Source organism: Archocentrus centrarchus, chromosome 1 (assembly GCF_007364275.1).
Source record: "Archocentrus centrarchus isolate MPI-CPG fArcCen1 chromosome 1, fArcCen1, whole genome shotgun sequence".
Lineage (NCBI taxonomy): Eukaryota > Metazoa > Chordata > Actinopteri > Cichliformes > Cichlidae > Archocentrus > Archocentrus centrarchus.
In genome coordinates this window covers 2753261-2778193 of record NC_044346.1, presented here as the reverse complement: position 1 = coordinate 2778193, position 24933 = coordinate 2753261, and the positions used below count along the sequence as shown (strand labels likewise).

The following is a 24933-nucleotide window of genomic DNA, read 5'->3' as shown; positions in this document are numbered from 1 at the left end:
GTGTGCCCTGTGCTGATATGTATTATTGCCAAATACCCATGTACTTGAGAATGTAAGCAAATTTTGGTGGGCCTGGCCTGAAATTTAGTGACTACTCCTTCTGACCCTGCTTTGAGGACCTTTTTTTTTGAATCCGCAGAGGATACCTGTAATTGTTTTTAATGTTTTGTAATACCATCCAATACTGATTAAATGGCAATAAAGAAATCTGTGGGATCGGTAAGAAGACAGGACATGCTGACCTCCTTACAGGACCAAATTCAATAAAAGGAGTAAATTCAGGTTGCACGGCTGCAGATCTGCATGAAGGCCTCACTATTTATTTATTTTTTGCCAGCTGCATATATAACCAATATGGCTTATTTGCAAATGTCAAAACTATGGGCTCATCAATCAGATTCTAGATAAACAGGTACTTAAGTGCTCAGGCCTCTAAAAAAGTGGGTATCGCCCATTCAGCACAGAAGGGGTTAATCTGAAAATGAGGCATTCGTTTTCCTTTACCTGTTGCCTAAGACCATTACCATGTAATATAATCAGACCTGGAGATAGTGATTTCCCAAGTTGTGCTGATTTCATGCTGTTCTTATCTGGAGCTACTAAGTTTTTGGACAATGACACATTTTTTTCTAATTTTGCCTCTGTACATCACAGTGCATTTTCAATGAAACAATAATACATTAAAAAAAAATCTAACAGAGCCTGCACAATTCTGAAAAAAAGTTGAAAAGATGACACCAAGATTAACTCCAAAATTATGGGAAAAGAAAATTATGCAGAAGAAAAGGAAGTGTTCATGATCTGAAACATACCACATTGTCTGTCAAAGTTGGTGGGGACAATGTTATGGTATGGGCATATATGGCTGCCAGTGGGACTGGGCCATTAGTGTTTATTGATGAAGCGACTGCTGATAGAAGCAGCAGGATGAATTGTGAAGTGTACAAGGCTATAATCTCTGCTCAGGTTCAGCCAAACGCTGCAAAATAATGAGCCAAAGCAAAGTGCAAAAGCAGCCAAAGAGTTTCTCAAAGCAAAGAAATGGGATATTCTTCGATGGGTTAATGCAACACAACCCAATAAAGCATGGTTTTACATTAATGAAGATAAAACTGAAGGCAGAGAGATCTGCAAACAAGCAGCAAATGAATGCAGCTGCAGTTAAGGCCTGGCAGAGCATCTCAAAGGAGGAAATGGCATTTGGAGCTGTCCATGGGTTCTAGATTTCACAGTCACCGACTGAAAAGGATTTTGATCAAAGTATTAACCAAAATCCTTTTATGTTAAATGTTATATATGTTAAATTTTGCTAAACCCTTGAATTAAATCCGAAAGGCTGCACTTCAGTCACATCTTGATTGTTTTAAAATCCACTGTAGTGGAGTACAGAGAGAAAATTACAAAAATTGTGCTATTGTTCAAAATCTTATGGACTAAACTCTTCTCCTTTTTTCCTCCCTACCTTTATACTCTCAGGTGTCAGTAGGCCAAAGTGGGACAGAAACAGTCTTGCCGCCTGGAAGTTGATGACAGGAGGAGGAGGTCTGCAGGCCATCATGACGGCAGAACGACCGCTCACCTGCGGTCGGGCCTCAATCTGCAGCTGTTTCTTCAAAGCTGCTCGCAGATGCTCCAGCTGCTGCTGCACCTGGCCGAGGAAGGGTTACACCTGCATTTACAGTTGTCCCACACCTGCCACATCTAACCTGGTTCTGTACTAAAAGACCAGTTCAACATATCGGGGGCATCCTTTTGTCAACTGGCTTTGCTACACCTAACAATCCATCTTTTTCTCAGTCTGTCTATGAGCACATTCACATAAAAGGGCCGGTGATGTCAACAGATACCCAATCACATATTTATATTGATGCGTTTAGAAAAGCACATTTCTCAAAACAAACAAGGAAACAAAAAACAAACAAATATTAAGAATCCTAATATGGACTAAAAGCTGCAAAGCTGTTGCAACCAAAATAACTAATAACTTTGTGAAAGTATAAATTAGCTGTATCATTGTCCTTTTATTAAAACTGCCTTTAAATTTGCTGTTGTATATTCTAATAAAGGCAGTCATTTATTATAATATACAAATTTTAAGTAGAGCAAAAACTACTTACTGAGGAGCAGCCCAGGTGACATGTACAGGAAAAAGATAATCACCCACTATAATTGAGAATTCTGTTTAAAAAAGAGAGAGCATACACTGGGTTTGGTCAGATGCGGTTCTTCATTACCTCATCAGTAATGGTCTCATGCAGAGTTGGAATGCTTTGGTCTGCTTTAACTGATGGGATTGTATCAAACTTTTCAGGAAGCAGCTGCTGTTTGATATCAGTTTGGATTGCTGCATCTTCCTGGGCCATGCCATGCTGTTCTGGGATCAGGGGTTCCTGAAAACAATCAGACGGGATCCACTACTGAGACTCAGCTAACCTGGGGGGAACAAGCTAAAACACTCAAGTTGAGGCTTCACAATGGGACTTCATGAACCCACAGTGGCAACATCCATCTTTTACATGTAGTCTATGGTAAAGCCCACTTAAGGTATGTACAACATTTTCAGGATTGTTGCATATACTCAGTTTTATTGTGTCAGTGTTGGAAGTGGTCACCTGTGTGTCAGCTTGTCCCTCTCGGGGTTTTGGGCAAAGCTCTAAACTCCAGGTGTGACGTCCTGACGGTCCCCTGATCACCACAATGACTGATGGATACTGTGCTGCACTCAGCATTCAGAAAAACACAATCAAAACTATCAATGGGTAGCTTCAGATCTCCAAAAAAAAAATAAAAAAATTGCATGTGTCATGTAGTTCTGAATACTAAAAAACTTGTTAAATATTACAGTATTTGTTTGCACAACAGTATAGTTGGAGTACTGCTTGTGTTCCTGAGGTCAGTGTTAAGGCCTTTACACACCGGACGTAGAAAATTCGTGCAAATATTTAGTGCATTAAAAATATATATATTTTTAATGCACTAAAATATAATAAAATATAATTAAAAATAATAAGCTGCAGTTCATACTGAAATTTCACAGGACAAATTTATGGTGTTTTTTTCAGCTCAAGCTCCTATTTTCAGATCTTTCACACGCACATAAACATATCTGACCCACAGCGCCATCTAGGGGTGACGCAATTATAACTTTCAACATGGCAGAAAATCTGATTGCTGTGATGCAGAATGCTGTTCCGTATGATAAAAGACAGAAATGATAAAGATAACTATTATAAAGACGGCTTTTACAAGAGGATCACTGAGGAGCTTCACTACAACAATTGTGGGATGATTCTGAGCTCAGTATTTGGCAGAGTGGCAGCCATTTTTGATTTGTGCTAATATTAGATAACTCAGCTATCATAACATTGTTTTACGTTAAACTCGTAATGTTGATTATTTGTTCATTTTTTGGCTTGTGTATACAAGTTGATATATTTGCTCCTCACTGCTTAAACATTTAACTCTGATTAGTTAACTGTCAGTAGCACAAACAGGAATCTAGATGGCCAAGATGAGGGAGAGACAGGATAGCAGGGGAGCTATCTGATCAGGCAGAGGGTGAGGGAGAGGGCACTTCAGTGACCTCCAGACAGAGCAAAGCAAAGAGGAAGGAAGAAGATTGTTATAGTCATCCAGGCAGGTAAATGTGCTGTGTGGAAACTCAGTCAGCTAAACTGACTAAATTCTGAAAGGTTTCACCATTTTGTTACAGGCAACATAACAATCTCCACAGCTTCAGGTATGGCCTCAAGCTACCGGTAGTGACACTGACACTAGCCAAATGCAAAACTAGTGAAAAACAGTCAGAAAAGTTGAGGAGGTAAAAATGTAACCTTAAAACGTTAAAAAAAAACAAACAAACACAAAAAAACTATAGCAGTTTGTATTATGAATAATATGATGCTGAACACAATTGCCACTATATTTGGCAACAAGTGAGCTCGTAGCTCAAAACCTTGCACTGGCAGTGAATATACAATGATATGGCAATAGTAAAATAGTACTATTTTACCTCATACACACAGCTAGACATGGCTCCGGGTCAGTCGGCTCTATAAAATTACAACAATAACAAGAGCTCAAACTGCCCCACTGACATCCTGAAATATGTATGAAGCGATCGTGATAGCTTCAGCTACTGGATGAAACCATGAAATTCTCTTCTCTTGAGAATTGGAGGAACCCAGAATCTCAGTTTCATCCTTGAAATGTTTAGAAACATCAGGACCAGCTCATTATCGTTAGTCTGTTTATTGAGGATGAATTTATTGCAACATTGCAACATTGCAACGCTTTCGTTGTGTATATATGTCACAAGACAAGTTCACATCCGGAAAATTTTGAATTTCATGTAATTTTGTCGCAACACGCTCAGTGTGTTAAGGCCTTTAAGTATGCCATTTTGGCTAGGATCAGTTGTTCAACTCTTACCCTGTTCATGTCCCAGTGCTTGCTCCAGAAAGGCTAGGATCATGGACTTTCCAGCACAAAAATCTGAACTTCTTAAGACTGCTGTCACTCAGATTGGAAGAGTGACCCAGTGCATCCTCATTTAGCAACCCACTGACAAAAGGGAATGCCCCAGAAACCTGCATAACACTGAGACAAGTACAGACACACTTAGACTGGACCTGGTAAATAGTAAATGGACTAGTTCTTATATAGCTTTGTTCTATTTTAGCTGAGCTCTCAAGCGCTTTATACAACACATTTGCATTCACCCATTCATACGAGAACTTCCTTCTACAGCTTACTACCTAACATTCGCTCACATTCATACTCTGAAGGTTGCACCAGAGAGCAACTTGTGGTTCAGCATGTTGCCCAAGATAGCGTTAAGGCTGTGGTTAGCTCCCGCCTTGCATACCCCTTGATTCTCTGGATGGATTGACCTGGGTTTAATAAACTTGTGGGGTACACTCAAAAAAGATAGGGACCTGTGGTATTTGTGGGTGCTCAGTGGTGACACGAGGTTATTCAACACTACTACCAGGCTGGGGGAATCTGTCGGGCTTCTCAGGAGACCCCACTGATTCCAGTGACTCATTCTATACAAGAGTTTCCACTGGAGCAGTCTCATGATGACACCATACATTCTACCTTAGACCACGCGATAGAAATTGATGGTCACATGATGCGCTCTGCGGCAGCACAGTCATACCTCCTGGCGACAGATAGAGATGAGGTGGCCTGAGGTACCAAATTCAATGATTCCCACCTCACTTCATTATGAGGATGTTTGGCTCCCCAGCTACCTTCAAATGCCTCAGGGACAGAGGCATTGGAAGGTGGCCGGGCCACCAGTTCGGTCTGCTGCCGCCTACCTGGATGACATCATCATCCACAACAACACCTCAGTGGAATGTATTCAGCAGGTGGCTGTGGTGCTTAAGTATCTGTGGCAGGCTGGACTCACTGCCAACCCAAAGACGTAGTTGGATGAAGGGAGGTACAGGATCTATGGTACCACTTGGGTGGTGGGAAAGTGTACCCTCAAGTGGACAAAACTATTTCCACTGCAGCCTGTCCGCAACCCAAGAAAAAAAAATAGGTGAGGTTTTTGAGGCAGGCCAGTTACTACTGAAGGTTAATTTCAAGCTTTACAGATCTGGCCAGTCCAGTGACTGACCTCACCAGGAAAGGTGCCTCAGATATGGTCCAGTGGATGGAGCAGTGTCAGCTGGCGTGATAAAGAACTGACTATGGGAAACCTTTGCTCCACAGTCCTGACTTTTCTCTCCCTTTTATCCTACAGCCTGATGCTTTGAACAGAGGGTTGGCAGCCATTTTGTGTCATCAGGTTTGTGGGGTCAACAGCTGTGATGGCCACTGGGTTGGCCTTGTTTTCCTGTGTCTTTTTCAGGTGACTAGTGGGTGTAGCTGACCCAATTTCAGATGCAGCACACCTATGCATGTCAAGCTCAGGTGCATTATAAAAGTAGCAAAGTAGTATTCAATAACCCCCCATGTCTGTGTGTGGTCTCCCCTTTGTCACAGGCGTTGAGGCGGGTTGTGACACAGCCCACTGCTATACATCAGCCGCAAACTGTCAGAGCTGGAGCCCCGGTACTGCATGGTGGAAAAAAAGAGTGCCCAGTGATCTGGTGTGTGGTGGTGGACACCTTACATTACTACAGGCAGCCACTCACCCTCTGTTCAGATCATGCTCTGCTGCTGTGGCTTCACCACGTGAAAGATGCCAGTGCCTGGATAACCTGGCGGTATCTGGCTTGGGAACCTTTTAAAGTTCAAGGTTCAGGGGGTGCAGGTAGCTGTGGCTCATTTCCTCTGTCCCTTGAGGGGGTTTTGGTTGGGCTGGATAGCTCCCCAACCTAAGTCCCATGGGGTGTGGTTTTCAGGCTTGGCTTTAGGAGGGAGAGTTGGGGCAGAATGTATTAGGGAGCGGTCCCAGCTGGGGAGAGTGGCACACCTGGAGTACATAGGCTAATCAACCTCTCTGTCTATAAAGTAGGTGCGAGTCAGAAGAGCAGAAAAGGGGTTGGGGAGAGTCTGGAGGTGCAACCAGACAGAACGCAAAAAGCAGGAAAGCCACAAGAGGTTGGTGCCTCAGAGACGGGTGCTGTCGACTCACACATGAACTGCTTGTGTTACTTAACAGTTAAATACTCTGACTGTGCATCTGAGGTGTTACTTGAGGATAACCCAGAGTGGGAGCTTGCCACCCTGGTATAAATATGGTCTTTCTCCAGAATGGACAGGAACACTAAACTTTGTACCATGAAACATCTTAACAATAATCTTTTCATACCATAGTTACGCAAATTGGAGCTGGCAGTCTTGCACCACGTCTACAAGTGACCTTGGATGAACAGTAACAAAATTTTTAAATGACAGAATGGCACCTGCATGAATCCAAGAAGGGGTTTATGTTAAAATTCTCTTTGTCTTCCTGTTCCTTGTTAAGAAGCAGCCAAAATACAAGTCAGCTCTTATGCCACATGCTGTATTTTCCGTAATCTGCAGAATCTTGTTTGTTATGCTCACCAGCTTAGTGTGGTCTCAGCTGCCTCCTTCACCCTCAGAGATGCTGGGTTTAGGTCTTTCTCCTCTTTACATCTGACTTTTTGTTCCTGTCTAGACTTGCTGCCTGAAATCCCAAGTTCTATGATCTCCAGGACCTCCAACAAACACTCCTGAATACACACACACACACACACACACACACACACACACACACACACACACACACACACACACACACACACACACACACGCCTGCTGGTCAGTTACCTGGTAGTTAGATATCAGTTTGATACATAGTGGTCAGTTGCCTGTGGTCAGTTACCTTGTGGTCGAGCAGTGTGGGGTGCTGTGTTAACCAGACATTGAGACAGTGGAAAGCAGCAACGATGATGGAGTGCAGATCTCTGGAGTGAAGAGGAGGAGGACGACTGCACTGAAAAACAATGTAGGTACAGACCGAATTGACCACTCGCATCCTCTCTGACTCTTCCACTCGCACCTCCACCTGCAGGAGGATAATACAGGGTTCAGGGAGCTGCAGAAAGAGTCCCAGTGGAAGCCTGCCAACCTTCAGTTTCTAAAAAAAACAATGACTTGAAGGTTCTCTCTCTCTCTCTCTCTCTCTTTCTGTGTGTGTGTGTGTGTGTGTGTGTGTGTGTGTGTGTGTGTTGTGGTGGTGTGTGGGTGTGTGTGTGTACCTTGGCCAGTCCTCCCAGTACTTCCAGTGCAGACAGACAAACTGCTGGATCATTCCTCCACTGAGAAGTCAGACGCTGAGTCAGCAAACGTACAAACTGAACCCACAGAACTGCCACTGCATCTTATCGGACACACATGGTTATGGTCAATTCCCCAGACATTATGGATTAATAATATAAAACAAATTCAAATTCAGATTTATTAATTGTAATTACTGCATCCTCTGGTCCATCGGTTTGCACTGGTCTGACTTGCTCCCACAGCCTGTCTGGGTCTACTGGCCCCGGTAAGCAGGGTCTCAGTTTCCTGGAAGCAAAAGCACAGAAGAAATATGACACTTTGTGTCTCATGAAATGAAGGCAAATGTGAGTACATGCCCGTAGATATAAGTACATTCACCTGCTGAGCTTGTCCTGCAGTCTCTAACATAGCTGATTCCTGAACCAGATTCAACATGGCCACTATACAAAACCCAGATCAGAAGTGATGAAAATGGAAGAGTCTTTCACATCAAACACTCAGACATGAGGTTCTGGGATTGAAAACAAACCCCAGGATCAAAAGCTGGGGAGGAATCAGGAACTGACCCAGGATGAGCTGTGTGTTACAGGTGTCTGTCTCTGTCTGCAGACCTCCAATCAGCGCACTGGTAAGGCGGGGCCTCAGCGACAGGAGGTTACCTGGTGTAGCATCAGCACTTAACTTCCCATCCTGTAAAACCTAAGAAACACAATGAGCACTACTGCTACAATGATCCGTCTTAGCTCTGCACAAGAATATAAAAGTTTTTAGGCACATGGGAGAGTACCTCTAACTGGATAGATCCAAAGTGCATGGGGACGGGCAGCAGGGAAAAGAGGACTAGGATGGATGCTCGCCTTAAATCCAATGGAGTAACAAAACTCTTAAACCTCAGCAGCTCTCTGGGGGAGACAAAGAGTGAGAGAGACACTTGAGATGATCAGGTGTTTGCCAATAAGCCTGCCTTAACATTTCTGTTTTATTTTATTAGTCTTCTGTCTCGTGTGGGTTGCGTTCAGTTTTGCTTCCTCTGTTTTGATTTCCTCAATTACTTTCAGCTGTGTTCCCTATTGTTTTCCTTTCCCCAATTACCCCTATGTGTATTTAAGCCCTGAGCTTTCCTCTGTTCTTTGTCATGTCATTCCTCATAGTAGTGTGGCTCCCTGCTCCATGTTGTCTTGTCATTTCCAGCTTGAGTGTTAGCTTGAGTTTGGCTGATGCCTTTGTTTTTTTGATGTACAAGTTCCTTAATAAACCTGCCCTTGAGTTACTTTCCATCTCTGGAGTCCTGCATTTGGGTCCAAAGCTTGCCCGCCACACTGCCGTAATGTGACAGAATGACATGGCCATACCATGGACTCTGCAGATCCAAGCTTTTTTCTGGAGGAAGTCTTAACCCAGCTCAAGGATTATTCCCAGCAACTGTTAAATGGCACATGATAAGACTCATACACTTAGTTGTCCATCCATCCATTCTCTTCCACTTATCCTGTTCAAGGTCACAGGGGCTGGAGCCTATCCCAGCTACCATAGGGTGAGAGGCAGGGTACACCTTGTACAGGTCACCAGCCTGTCGTGGGGCCAACACAGAGAGACAGACAACCACTCACAGAAAACAGTTTCTGTTTTCTGTTCCTGAGCCATCCAACATAGAGACCCCCAAAGTTGCTTTGCCTCTACTGCCGGCCTCCTTGCCAGCCCCCTGAACTGATTCGTCTCTGCTGCTGGTCACACAGCTACATGGGCGACCCCTAGAGTTGCTTGCTGGAAATAATGATAAATAGTGGTTTTTACTAAACAAATTACAGTATTTGCAGTACTTGTACCTGTCAAGAAGCACATTCTCCAGAGCTGAGATGAAGGGAAGGAGCAATATGTTAACTCCACTCAGGTCACAGGAAAACAGACAGGTGGAGTTCAGCAGAATGGAGGCCAGAACAGGGGGACAGGCCTTCTCTGACACTTGGAGACCCTGCATCAGAACCAGGTAGAACCTTGCAGTGGAAGAGAGGGCAATCATAATCATTACACTGCCCAAAGACATGTGAATAGCTCTGGACAGCCAAGCAGGTACCTGGACAGGTAGACAGACTGAATGTCTTCCACAGTCTTCTTACAGCTGAAGATCCTACAAAGTGTCCCACAGGCCTCAGCTCGACCCGCCACCCACCCATTTGACATCACAGCAACATCACCCTCTGGATAAGACACAGTTAGACATGGAGCTAGGACAATAAGAATAAGAGTACATAATGAATGCAATAACTGTACTGGCCCTACTAAATGAGTATATTAAGTGTTATACTGTATTGTACAGACACAATACTGCCCAGACAGACCAGAGTCTCTGTTGATCAGTGCACCATCAAACAGCCAGGAACCAAACAGGTGTAAAAGGGAGTCCACGTTACACCTGAGGGGTGAGGGTGAGGGTCGGGGAGAAGAACAAAAAACGGGGGAGAAAGAAAGAAGCTCGGAGACAGATTTCCGGTAGGACGATGGACTCTGAGGAGAGAGAAGAGGCAATAGGTCTGATCATGGTTCAAAGATACCAAGAAATGTAGCATGAGAAGCGAAGAGGAAAGGGGAAAAACAAACACTGTGATACCATAGGAGGCTTGCTGGTTGCCTTAGAAACATTTGCTGCTTTCACTTGTCTGTTGTGTGGAGGGGAAGAACTGGTAGGTGGGGAGCTGGGCATGTTCAGAACATTCACTGGTGTGGGTGGGGCACTGCCAGAACGAGGTCGAGAAATACCTGAGAGAAAAAGGGAACGGAGGCATGCGTGCACGTTTTTCCTCATATTTGTACTAAAAAAAACCCAAGACCCATCACCAATGGGATATCCTCCTGCCATTAATGAAAATATAAAATACATTTTACAAAATGTTATTTTTTAATTCATATCTCTGTTAATAAAGATATAATACATATTCCAGCAAAAACATGTTTCAATATTAACAATCTTCATTAAATCAAAACTATTTTAAACATGCTGTAAGAGATTGATATTCTGTGATTATCGTTAACATTTCTGAAAAATGCTTTTTGGTAACCACATCCTAGATCACGCAGCAATATGATCACATGATTAGGCTAAGCCAATCAGGCATGAGAAAGAGGCTGCATGTTATTAGCATATATTATCATAGCATTAGTAGCCTGAAATCCTCCATGTTGTTTATTCTCCACTTCAGATAAATACAGGCAGAGTATTCAAAGGGTACAAAACATCCAGGAATATGAATATCATGTTGCACATCTTTGAAGGGTAGAGAACACATATGCCAAATTTTATTGACCGGAAAGGTAAAACCTCACGGACAGATAGACAGACAGTATAATGACAATATCATCCCATCCCGTACTGTAGGTGTATCAGAGTGGGCAATCATAAATTTCAGTGTGCCACTTGTGAACAAAATAGACTATTCCTAATTTGATAATCATAATTCAAAGAAAAAAGTCACGAGGCAAAGATTGTACCAAGTAAGACGACATCAACAGCCCAGAAAATGGTGGCATTGCTGAGGAGATGAAGAAATATATCCATAGGTAATTGTTTTGATTCATGATCATGTGCCTGTTTACATGTTTGACTCCTCCCACTAGAGTGTGTGTGGGTGTTTACATTTTTACACAAGATGAGTTGTGTTGACTGAGATGAGTGGAGACTGCTGATTGGCTGGTCTGAATAAGTTCCTGAGTTTGAATTGGAGGACTGGATGGACAGCAGCTTCTTACCCTCCAGCTGACAACCACCTCGCCCCTCTCCCTGTCTCCTCTACAGCCAGCCATCTGATACTCAGATTTGGCCATTTCGGTGAGGGTTGGAATGTAGATGGACTGGTAATTTGAAAAGCTTTTGAAAGCTCTGCCTTTCAGCTCTTCTCTATCTTCACCATGCCAGTGTGGTACAGCATCTGCATTACTGCTGATGCGGCAACAAGCTGCCAGTCCAACTCATGCTCCATCTTCCCATCACTTGTGAATAAGATCCCAAGATACTTGAAGTCCCTTGTTTGAGGCAGCCTCTCTCTCCCAACCCAGAGGGAGCATTTTATCATTTTCCAGTAAAGAACCATGGCCTCAGATTGGAGGTGCTGACTCTCATCCCAGCCATTTCACACATGGCTGCAAATCACTCCAGTGCATACTGGAGGTCACTCTGATGAAGCCAACAGAACCACATCATCTACAGAACGGAGAGATATGTTTCTAAGATTCCCAAAGCATGGCTTGATATCCTGTCCATGAAAATCAAAAACAGTATTGGCAACCCTGGTGGGGAATTTACTTGACTTTGAGTCAAGGATGTGGACAGAGCTCTCACTTTGGTTAAACAAGGATCTAATGGTCCAGGGATCTTGGGAATCCATTCTCCTGCAGTGCAACCCAGAGATGCTCCCTGGGAAACTAGTTGCAAGCCTTTCCCAAGTCTACAAAATAATTGTAGACTGGATGGTCAAACATCCATGATACCTCCAGAAGTCCTGCAAGGGTGAAGATCTGGTCCACTGTTCCATGGCCAGGACAGAATCTGCTTGCTACTTCCGATTACAGGGTTTTTACCATTTTCCTAAGACTCCTTACCAGCACCCTGGAATAAACTTTCCCTCGGTGACTGAGCAGCATAATACCCCCACAGTTGGACCACACACCCTCCGGGCCCCTTTTTGAAAATGGTAACCACCACCGCAGTCTGCTCCTCCACGGGCACTGTCCCAGACCTTTATCCGATATTAAAGAGGCGCGTCAACCAAAACAGCCTCACATTTTCCAGAGCCTTTAGAACCTCAGAATGAATCTCATTCAAACCTGGCATCCCAGTGACTTCTGCCAGTGTAATTGGTAAGATTTTCCCTGAGTATTCAGGCTCTCCCTCTGTCACATGGTCAAACATCACAGGATGTTTTGGCTAGCTTTAGGACTTTGTCAAAGTTCTCTTTCCACCATCCAAGAATATCGCCAGTCTGGGTCAGCAATTCTCCTCCTCGACCAAACACAGCCTGAGCCAAGTATTGCTTTCACTTGCTGAGTTGCTGGATGGCTCATTGGAGCTTCTTTGAGGCCTGCCGAAAGTCCTCTATAATCTCTCCAAACACCTCCCGCACCCAGGTTTTTGCTTCAACTGCCAAAGTTGCAGTCCTACTGGCCATCCAATACCTGATTCAAATTATATAATATGACAACAAAGTAAATCATTGACCTCTGGACTAATGAGGCCTTTACACCCATGGTACGGCGCCTCGCGAATGGCACCATACGACAAACCTGATACCAAACCTGACGTCACATCTGCTGTCACACCTCTTGATTTTTGTAACCTAGTGTGCTGGTGCTACCCCAACTACATTCAAGACACGAGTGTATGATCGTAATTCAATTCAGTTCAATTCAATTCAGTTTTATTTATATAACGCAAAGTCACAACAAACAGTTGCCTCAAGGCGCTTTGTATTGCAGGTAAAGGCCCTACAATAATACATAGAAAACCCGACAGTAAAAATGACCCTCTATGAGCAGCACTTGGTGACAGTGGGAAGGAAAAACTCCCTTTTAACAGGAAGAAACCTCCAACAGAACCAGGCTCAGGGAGGGGCAGTTACTGTATCTCCTGTGACCAGTTGGGGCTGATTGTAGTGGTGGTTATTACTGCCATTTTAATGATCCATCAGTATATAAGCTTAGAGAGTCACAGATTGTACAGAGGGAGATGTAACAGTTTAAAAAGATGAGATTTTGTGGAAAAATACTTTAATGTCTTTGCTTCTGGTTTTGACTTGTTGTGGAAATTTTAGTGCGTTGAATAAATAAGAGTCTACTGCCAGAGTTGTCTTTAGAAAATGTATTCTTGCAATAAGGAATTTGGTCAATAAAGAGCACACAGTGATGCAATGAGGAATTTAGACAAACAAAGTACCCAGATCTTACTTATACAAAATCTTAGAGTATCACATTACATTGTTCAGCCCCTTCCCAGTCATCCTATACAAGTCTCACACAGTTCAGAAAGATGTGTTGCAGTTTGGACAAACAGGTCTCGTTGGTGTCGGAGACAGAGGTACCAGGACAGAAACCAGAACTCCCTCTGTTAGGGAGTTCCTGCATGCCTACATTTCCACTACATGCAGGGTCAAGAGGTCAAACACCATAAAGCATGAGAAAGAAAAAAACCTGAACCCATGGACATAACAAAATCTCTCTCAACAGACTTTTTCTTCTCCTATACCAGTTTTGATGTGGAGGTATTGTCTGAGCGGCGACACCTATTGTTCAGGAGAATACTGCTGTGGATACCTGCATCCTAATGGTTTCATAAATGGATGTGGCTGTGTGATGATTTCACTGGCAGCATGCAAAGCAGTCAATGTGGCAGGTATACTGGTGTCTAAGGTGCTCTGCTACCAAATACACTTGTACTAGCATACACTACACTAGCATAAGGTCTATGTTCAAGCATAGACCTTATGCTTGAACATTGTGTTTGTTATGGCCAACCCACACCTACCCAATGACAAAACACCATTGTCAGATCAGACAGGCTGTTCTTCCCAATTACCAGTTTGCAGACGTCCCCACGTTTATGCCCACATAAGCGTTTAAGTCTCCCAGGAGAACTATGGAGTCCCCAGGTAATGCCCCTCTAGGAACTTGTGGTTTCTAAAAGTAGAATGGGAGGCAGAGCCTTCGGCTTTCAAGCCCCTCTTCTGTGGAACCAGGTCCCAGCTTGGGTTCTCTCTATTTTTAAGATTAGGCTTAAAGCTTTTCTTTTTGATCAAACTTACATTTAGGGCTGGATCAGGTGACCCTGAACCATCCTTTAGTTATGCAGCAGTAGGCCTAGGTTGATGTTTGCTTCCCATGATGCATTGAGTGTTTCTTCTTCAGTCACCCCCTTTTCACTCTCCGTATGTTTTTACAGAACTTTTGCACTTAATCGTTACCAGTTCATTTTAAACTCTTGCAGTCTCCCACGTGTGTCTTTTTCCTGTCTCCCTCTGCTCTTTTTTCTTTCTCCTCAACCCCAGCCAGTTGTGGCAGATGGCTGCCCCTCCCCTGTCTTCCATGAGGTTTCTTCCTTTTATATCTTTCATTCTGTGTGGAGTTTGGATGTTCTCCCCATGTTTGCATGGGTTTTCTGCAGGTATTCCAGTTTCCTCCCACAGTCCAAGGATATGCAGTTACTGGGGTTAGATTAAATGGTGATTCTAAATTGTCCACAGGTGTGATTGGTTGGCTGTCTCTCTGTGTTAGCCCTGCAACTGGCTGGCGACCTGTACAGGGTGAACCCTGCCTCTCGCCCTCTGACAGCTGGGATAGGCTTATTTCAACATTTATCTGTGAACAATATCAACAAACTGGAAGGAAATCCCAGAGTCGAAGCAAAGTTGGAGACAGTGACTCAACGCCAAAGAGACAGGGAAAAAAGAAAATAAAACACTAGGAAAACCACACAGATTGCAGGGAACATACACAATGATGTGACAGAGGACAAGTAAAAACACAGACAACGTATACACAAGAGATAAGACAAGAGTGTTATGGCCCCTCCCTTTCTTGTATACGCTGCAGGGTTTTCTCCTGCAGAGGTTCAGTGGTGGAGTGGGCCATTAGGTTGATCGAGTTACACCTGTGTTGGGCCTACCATATGGCTTAACCCTTCAACACCGAATGTGTCCCATGTGACACGACATACTTCAAAAGTGCCGCCGTTCGCGGACTTCCGGCAACAAATACCGTAATACCCCTATATGGCTGTGACGCGCAATTTCTGGGCTTTCAGGAACCGTTTGCATTTTTTCGATAGGACAAACGGTTGCGGAGTTACGGTAATACGCCAGCTGATCAATGTTCCTTTGATCAGCCGACTCCGAGCTGATACGCCACGTCTCAATCAGCTGTTCACCGCTATTGAGGGCAAGAAACGGGCACTTCAGCAGCGATCACCCGGCGTTAAAGGGCTACGTAGGCCTGAGCTAATGATCTGTTTCTCTCCCTCCTAGGAATGACACCTCTAGCTCTTGGTTTGGTCCTCTTACCTCATGTTTGTTATTTTCCTTTGTGGTAAATAAGATAATGATTGGCAACACATCTGGTTTTGTCTCTCCTCTTTGTCACCGGCTGAGGGCTGGCTTGTGACAATAGGGAACCAGGATACCTGAACCCCTCGAACTGCTGTGCAGGGCACACAACAATCTCTCTTGTTGACTGGGGCTGCAGCAGCTCACACTCCAATATCAAAATAGTCAAGATACTTAGCAGGGCATGCAGCAGTCTCCTCGGACGACTGGAGCTGCTGTGCAAATGGCTTGAAAGGCGGAGCCAAAGACTCTGAAGACGGAGGCCATGCAGGTGACTCTGCATGGCATGCGGCCACCCCACTTGGCAACTGAGCCAGCTTAGCAAGGCAAACTGCTACATTCAGAGGCTGAAGACCCAACTGGGACCTGACTGTCCCCACCCAAGGAACAGGAACAGGTGCTGGGACTGGATGAGCCTTGGTTACCTTCACACGAGGAGGAAGTACGGGTGCAAGGGCTGGCTGGGACCTAACCACCCCCACCTGAGGAACAGGTGTGGGTGTAGCAGGCACAACTGGGGCTTCAGGAAAAACAGCAGTCTCAGGGGAGGTATACACAGGTGCATAGCATGCAGCCTCTCAAGGAACAACAGTCTCTATAGATAACAGTGAAGAAAATAGTTTTTGTGTTTACTGTCTCAGAGCCAGACACACTAACATCAGTCTCAGAGGGCAACATAACATGTGCAGCGCAGTCACTTTCAATAACTGGCTTGAAAATATATCCTGAAACACTGCCCTCATACTCAGGTTGCACAGCACAACAAGGAATATAGTCATTGTTTGTGTTCAGGAGAGAAGGAATCTACAAAAAGAGGAGGATCTAGGATCTCTACAGTTGTCACTCATGCTAGGATAATCCATTGGCTCAGAACTACAACATGAAAAATGATTGCTGTGTGGCTTGAAAACAAAACTCAAAATGTTATGGTTCACTGGCTCTGACAGAACAGATTTTTTATCTGCCAGCTCAAAAACACAGAATGATCACCCAGATACGAGGCAGGGTTACTCACAGGAATGTCAGTTTCCCCAACAGTCTCAGTTGAGGTGCATCGACATCAGGAGCTAGCGAAGCAAGAACTGCTGGATCCACCGGCAGGCCAGGTGACATCACTGCGGGAGAGCTGGGTGGTGTGGCAACAGTATATCCCAGGAATTGTGCAAAAGATTCCAGTGCGGTAAACCTGGTGCTGGTGGAGAATAATCCCTCCTTCACTGCCGAACGCCCCTCCTCCTAGGACGGTTAACGGGTGGCAGTGAAAAGGAGGGACTGGCAGACTGTGGTGTGAGGATGACTGATGAGAGCCCCAAAATAAAAACTGTCCTTATGACTGTAGGCTCGAGCTCTTGCTGCTGCTGTGGTGAGTTGTCGTAGCTGTCAGCGTGGCTGGGGAGTGTGGCAGTTGAGGAGATGGAAGCTCGAATGAGGAAACAAAGTCTTTAATTTATGATGGCAATAAGTCAATATAGGGAGGCCAGGACCAAACTGCAGATCTTTTGTCTGCACCCCTCATAGAATGCCAATATCCACTGTCCACAGGAGATGAGGAGCTGAATTTGAAATTCCTCCAAACTTAGGAAAGCTGCTGGATCCATGACTTGTCACATCATACTGTTAGGAGTCGGCTGTGTGTGCAGGCAGGGTTGGACCCAAATGCAGGACACAGAGGCAAACAGACTTAAACTGAAAGTGCAGCTTTAATGCTGGGTCTTCATACAAAATCCAAAACACAAAATGCAAAATACTAAATCCCAGAGTCGAAGTGGAGCTGGAGACAGCAACTCAATGCAAGAGGGAAAATCATTAACAAAAGTACACACAACTTACAGGGAACATGACCACGACACGACAAAGGACAACGGAAAACACAGACAATACATACACGAGAGATATGAAGGACAAGTGGAAACAGCTGGGAAGGACAGGTGCACTGAATGATATTAATGAGACAGGGGAAGCAAAATTCAACAGGAGACTGTCAAAATAAAACAGGAAGAGTACACGGGGAATAAAACTAAGAATAGAGCACACAAGAGGCAATGGACGATGACACAGAAGGACAAAACAGACCCTGAAACACCGAGATGTGGGGAAGACAAGAGGAACGAAGGAAAACAGGAATGAAATAGAATAACTATAGCTAATAACAGAAATCTGAAAACTATAACAAACTGAGAATCTAACTGTAAGCAAACTTAGAAACACTGCAGAGATACAACAAAAAACACAAAACACTGGGCAAACGGCCCAGGACCGCGACAGAAATGAACGTGTTTAAATGCATTCATACGGCATGTAAGACAGTTTTAGCAGCTGTGTTAAAGGGTCTGACAGCAATTCAAGAACAGATGCAAACAAACATAACAAACACTACAACTATAAAAAATAAATACAAGTCTTAGGTCCCCCAATTTAGGATTATATCGCTATACTAAGAATTATAGAACAATATAATTACTCTAAATTTGCTGCCAAAGGGGGAAAAAAACAGGGAATAAAGTATCTGTTATTTCTTATAGATGTTTGCCAGTGAACGACAAAACTTTAGATGACCTACAGACACTGCAGATTGTTTTACTTTAAGAGTAGTGATTTTATTTTCCAGAGAAGTGATTTGAAGCCAGCACTGCCTTGTTTGTAATAATTTCTTATGCTGAATATAACCAGCGTAGGAGCACGTCAGCTGTGTAGCATAAATAACCATGGCAGTGTATCCTGTTAAGACTTGAATCACCTTGAAATCCAGGGTTAAACCTGCAGTTACTGTTTTAAGCCTTGCTAATCTCATTTCATGGTACAGACCTCTCAGATTACTCTCAGCTCTGCTTTGGTTAGTTAACTGATTGGATTAATGTGATCAGTTTGGATTACCGAGAGAAGGCAGCCGGTCTCTGAAATGCAGCCTTGTTGTCAATCCTGAAGAAACACAGAAACAAAAACAAAAAACTATCAATAAAAATGGATCCTAATAGATGTATTTTTGTCAAACGCTATGAGTTTAAAGCTGAATGATTGTACTTTATGTTGCCTCTGTATATCTCTACAGTCTGAAATCAAACTATCAAGATGTGATTGAAGTGCTGACTTTCAACTTTAATTCAAGGGGTTTAACAGGAATATTGCATTGACTGTTTAGGAAATACAGATGTTTTCTATACACAGTCCGTCATTTTCAGAGACTGAAAAGCAGTTTCAAGGCCAGTTCATTTGATATTCCATGAAAATTAAGATAAAAGGTCTAAAGCTGATTCCAGTTGTTTAACTTTCATTTGGTAGCTTTTCACTGGAAGAATATGAGGTCCAAAGAGTGGTTGATACAAGTGAAGGAGACTGAAAAACCAAAATAAACTTATTAAATCAGTGATAGCAAAAACTTTAGGAGTGACCAAAACATCAATGTGGTACATTCTTAAAAAAAAAGAATGCACCGATCAGCTCAGCAACACCAAAAGACCTGAAAGACCACAGAAGACAACTAGAGTGAATGATCACAGGGATCTTTCCTTGTTAAGAAAACCCCCTTCAAAATATCTAGCCAAGTCAAAAACACTCAAGTAGGTAGGCTTATCGCTGTCAAAGTCTACAATCAAGAGACATATGAATATAAATACAGAGGGTTTATAACAAGGTGCAAACTACTGGTTACACTGAAGAACAGGACGTCCAGATTAGTTCTGTAAAAAAGGATCTTTGGACATCTGAAACCAAGATGAACTTGTACCAGAATGATGACGAAGAGAAAAGTATGGAGATGCAGAGAAGCAGCTCACAATCCAAAGACTACCACATCATCTGCCAAACACGGTGGAGGCAGTGCTGTGGCACGGGCACGAATGACTGCCAGCGGAACCGGACCATTAGCGTTTATAATGATGCGACTGCTGATAGAAGAAACTCGATGAACTCTGAAGTGTAAAGCTGTACTCTGCGCTCAGATTCTGCTAAATGCTGCAAACTAATCAGACGGGGATTCACAGAGCAAACTGATAAAGAACTGAAGCATACTGCTACAGCAACCCCAGAGTTTCTCAAGGCAAAGAAATGCTATAGACTTCAGGCAGTCGTTGGCTGCAAAGGATTTACTGCAAATGAGAAAAAACTGTCATTTAAAATTATTAGTTTATCAAATTACTTTTGAGGGATTATTTACACAATGGCTGTAATTCATAAACAATGCAATACTTTGCTACACACCTTGAATTAAAGATGAAAGTATGTAATTCAGTCAGATCTTGGCTGATTTTTGGACCTAACAGTATATGTAATGTGTCACTCGTGTGAAGCAGAGTGTATGTAATGGGTGTATACCAGTGTTTGGCAGTTGTTCTATTGGTTCTTTCTTTGCCACGGTCACACCTGTAACAACACATCTTACAATAAATTCCTCAATGTTTCATTAACATATATAACATATAAAACATATAATATATCGACTGTTATTTGTTTTGGTATTCCCAGAATTTATCTCTAATTTGAGAAATAGTAAAATTAAAACAGAAAAAATGCCCACAAAAATTCAAATTTCAGGCATGTAGGTAGATCTTTGAGAATAAAAATATGTGATAATACATTAAATACACATCTCTATGCTTCAAATTAATGTAATAACACTAAAACACTATTTATGTGTCCCTTTGTATTACACTGAAAAAGAAGTCAGCCAAGGGAGTGTAAAATGACTTGACCCTGGATGGGGCCTGCAGGCAGAAGCCCAGTAAAGGAAAGTGAGGGGTTCAGAAGTACGATAGAAATCAGCGTACCCAGGAAGGCATTAACTAGAGTACTGACTCCACTCATGGCTTTAAAGAAGATGTTTGGCAGCTGACTGTCTCCTCTTCTTAACAGCTCCCCCTGTGAAACTTGAGATGGCCCAACAGCCACTGTGCGACTAAGCTCCACCGGATTACTGGGGGTCAAAGAGCACACAAATCACACGTCCAGTTACAAACATCTGGCCGTGTTTCTGAAGCAGCTGTTACCTAAACATGTGCAGGAACCTGAACCAGGTCTGAGGGATTCGTTTGTCATCCATGTCAGCAGGGATCAGAGCAGCATCCTCATCCGGGACTTTAAAGTGTGGGAAGGATGGACCAAAGGTCTGCTGCAGCAACCTGAGCACATTACGATAATGCAACACAATGCAGTAACAACATTGCACCAAGAATAATGATAAAAAAAAAAAATACAGTTCAGCAACAACAACCACAACACAACAACAATTCATTAACACCTCCTTGTAAGTATTTTGTGGCTGCTGCCAGACAGAATTCAATCACAGTCTGTGATGTGTTTGAACCTAGAAGTTAAAGCTGCAACAACTCTGCTCCATTGTTCTACCACTGCAGGCTGATGTCTCCAGCTGCTCAACATCTGTCTGCATGTCTGCCATAGCGAGGAAGACGGAAAACACCGAGAGCAAGACAGTAGCCACACCTCCAAGAGAACTGCCATCAACAGGTCCGATACCCTCCCTACAGAGACACGAGGACCAGTGAAGAAAGACGGATGAGAAACATGACAGACGGGTGGGTGAAAGAAAGGAGAAATGGACAGGAGACGGAAGGAGATATGCAGTGGGTGGGATTACTGTGTCACCTGCAGTAGTGGGTGGAGCTAGCATGGCATGGTTGATGCGAAGCAAGAAGTGCAGCAGAATCTCCCAGGTGTCTCTGCTCATCATGGTACTGTCTCTGGCCAGTGATTTAACAGCACCCAGCACCTGTTGACAGAGAGACAGGTAGGCCGGATTTGTCTGGTCTGACCTGGGGGGGGGGGGGCAATAAAAATCCAGTGAGGACAAAGTCTTTTTTTTAAAAATGATCAGAGGTTGTCGTTTATATGGCAATATACACATTTATTTTGCTTTTGCTAGTTCTAATAAAACACTATCAAGGACTACACCAACACAACTGTGTATACTCACACAAATGTATCACTAAACCACCCAGTATATCAGCAAGCCCATTAGACTGCTGTGTGTAACATCTCTACCTTTAACAGAAAATATCTACTATAAGACTGAAGCTCTTAACCTGACTTAATCTAATGCATTTTAACATACTGCTGGTAATCCTACTCAACCAAGATAAATAAGTTTGTGCACTTATTTAAAGTTTTGCAGTTATCAAGATAATTAGTTACAATTATTCTGTGCCTTGATAATCTGCTGTTGAACCATTACACTGCAGGTCAGGAAAGGTGATTCTTGTTGTTTGTTTCTGCAAATAAAACATGTCTCTAGTGAAGTACAGTTTTCTTTGTTATGCAACATAGTTAATATAAAGTAATGTAAATGTTAGAAAGCCAAGGCTGCATTTTATAATGTGTGAATCATAAATACTTAAATGAAAGTCATGCACTCTTAAGCTTGTATTTCAAGCAAAACGAATGTAAGCATGCAGTAATTGTAGAGGACAGTTTGTTGAGAAATGAGTGTTGAAATGTGAGGAGATTTCTGGCTGTGTAGACTTATGGACATATCATAGAGTTTTATTAAATGTGGCATATGAAGTTCATTACAGGTTTCTTTAATCACCACTGCACAATGTTCAAAATTTGTTATTTGTTAAAAAAAATCAGATGGGTGAGAAATATGGATCAAGAAAGGAAGGAGGCCCACAGACTGATTATGTATAGGACCCAGACTTCTGTGCTAGCACCAACTGCACATTAATATACAGAATCTGTAGGATATGACAAGATTTATGGACAGGACGGTTTCTGGTTCTGTTTGCAGTTTTTTCTAGTCTGACTTTGACCAATGTTCAAGCAGTCTTTGGTTGCATGCAGGTACACAATCCATATGAAGAGCAAAGGAGGGATTTCATTCTCAGAAATAACCATCTGCTATCTTCTCAAAACAGTTCAGCTTTTCATTAACTTTTTTTAATGATAGGCACACAGCACAGGATGTCTTAGTTCCCATATCCACTGACTGCATTGGTAGCCTGTTGTCCCTAGAGTTTAGTCAAAAAGCTCCTGGGTGCCCCAATATGTCAAAAGGCAGAACATCAGACTCCAGATGTCAGGACCCTGGACAGGGCTGTAGAAGGTCCTTAACCCATCAACAGGACCGGTATCTGTTCCTTTGTGCAAAGAGGAACAGGATGAGCACTGCCAGAGCTACAACATGACCTTCAGCAGGCACTGGTGAGAATGTCTCTGACTAAACAATCAGGAACAGACTTCATGAGGGTGACATGAAGCCCTGGAGAAGCGGTGGAGAACATTATGCTGCCTGTGACATCGTACAGCATGACTAGTTTGGTAGTGGGTCATTGATGGTCTGGGGCGGCATATCCATGGAGGGGTGGACAGGTCTGTGCATCCCTTCATGGTTGCATCTCTACAGTTTAGGCAACAGCACCCTGATGACCATGAGGTATCAGGATGGAATCCTTGGACCCATTGTCAGAGCCTACACTGGTGCAGTGGGTCCTGGGTTCCTCCTGGTGCACAACAAAGCCCGGCCTCATATGGAGAAAGTATGTCGGCAATTTCTGGAGGATGGAGGAATTGATACCACTGACTGGCCCCCATGCTCACCTGATTGAAATCCAGGAGCTCAGTGTTGCCCTGATTCAGATCTGGGAGGAGGTCCCAGGACACCATCCATTGTCTCATTAGGAGCCCCGATGCTCTCAGACATGAATACAAGCATGCGGGGGCCATACAAACTACCAACAACCATTTTGAGCTGCTGCAGTGAAATTTCTGCAACATGTACTAGCCTGCTGCAGCAGTTTTTCACTGGTCTTTGAATTCAGTCCTCTGTAGGTTTATAATTACATTTAAATCAAACTATGTGCCATAGAAAGGCTGAAAAAAAAAAAAAAATTGCCAGGTATTCAAAGCTCAATGGTTCTTAATAGATCCTGTATGGGATCAGTAAAATAATCAGGTCTGAGATCAGGTCTAAATAAGATCATCTACCTGGGCAAGAACAGGCTGGATAGGTGTCGGAGGATCTTCTGGACATACAGGTTGGGATCTCTGCTGATTGGTGGAGGGGTGGAGTATCTTGGGGAAACCAGGGCCATTAGCCAATCAGTGTAGATGTCCACACAGATTTTGACGGTGTCTCCATCTAATGGAAGAGTGAGGGCGTAAGACAAGACCTCCATCGTCCACTTTACCTGCACATTCAGATTTCATATTATATTATTATTATTATTATTATTATTATATTATTATATTATTATTATTATTATTACTCCAGAAGCTTTCTGAGGTGATGATAAGGAGAGTTTCTCCACTCTGTGTTGGCAAACAGAACAATTTAACAATAATGCTGACCCTGTAAATGTAAATGTAAATTTGCTCCTTTCCATCAAGCCCAGCACACATTAGAAATCTCTGTATGCAGAGGACGAGGCCAAAGATCAAGACTTGAACTTTCAGGTGGTGCATTATTAGAAACAGACTTTACTCTGTAGTCATTGTTAATGATTGCATGGGCTCAGATATAGCATGGCTAACTTGCACACTGTGAGGACCCCATAAAAACTGACAGATATATATATACAGGTTTATATGCTGACATCTAGATGGCATCTGTTTAAAGGAAGGCCTTGCTTATTTCATCAAGACCATGCCAAACAGAAAACAGAATCGGAGTGTCAAACTGGCCTGCTTGCAGTCCAGATCTGTCATCCATTAAAAACATTTGGTGAATTATTAAATAAAAAATACAACAAAGGAGAGTCTAAACTGTTTTGTATTCTTTCAGTTAATCTTTAAATGATTTGCAAAATGCTGCATTCTCTGTTTATTAATACTTAACATCTTGGAAATAAGGTTTTGTCAGAAAGCCTGTCTGTGTCCAACTTGCTTCATAGTAAATCCCTCTGGGCTTCAAGACATTCATCACTTCCTGCTGTGTTGCCCACCCCCACCCTTACAGGTTTACACCTGAGTTTATTTGGCTTTAGTTAGAGGTCACGCACACACCTGTCTGTCTGTGCAGAGCAGGCTGCGGGTGCCAGGGTTTCCCAAGCCTTGTCCCAGGGGTTTCACCACAGCAACAGTGATATCTCTGCTCACAGAAGGGGAAAAAGCTGAGTACGCTCACTTGACTCCGTCCACCTGACAGCGATCGGTCCATGGCTGGCAAATCAGAGCTCAACTGGATAACGAGACAGAG

General features: G+C 43.2%; 1 pseudogene; it reads right to left on the bottom strand.

Annotated features, from left to right (window-relative positions):
- LOC115784908 (ral GTPase-activating protein subunit beta-like) overlaps nt 1-24933 on the bottom strand; it is a 44942-nt pseudogene that overhangs the window by 4874 nt on the left and 15135 nt on the right.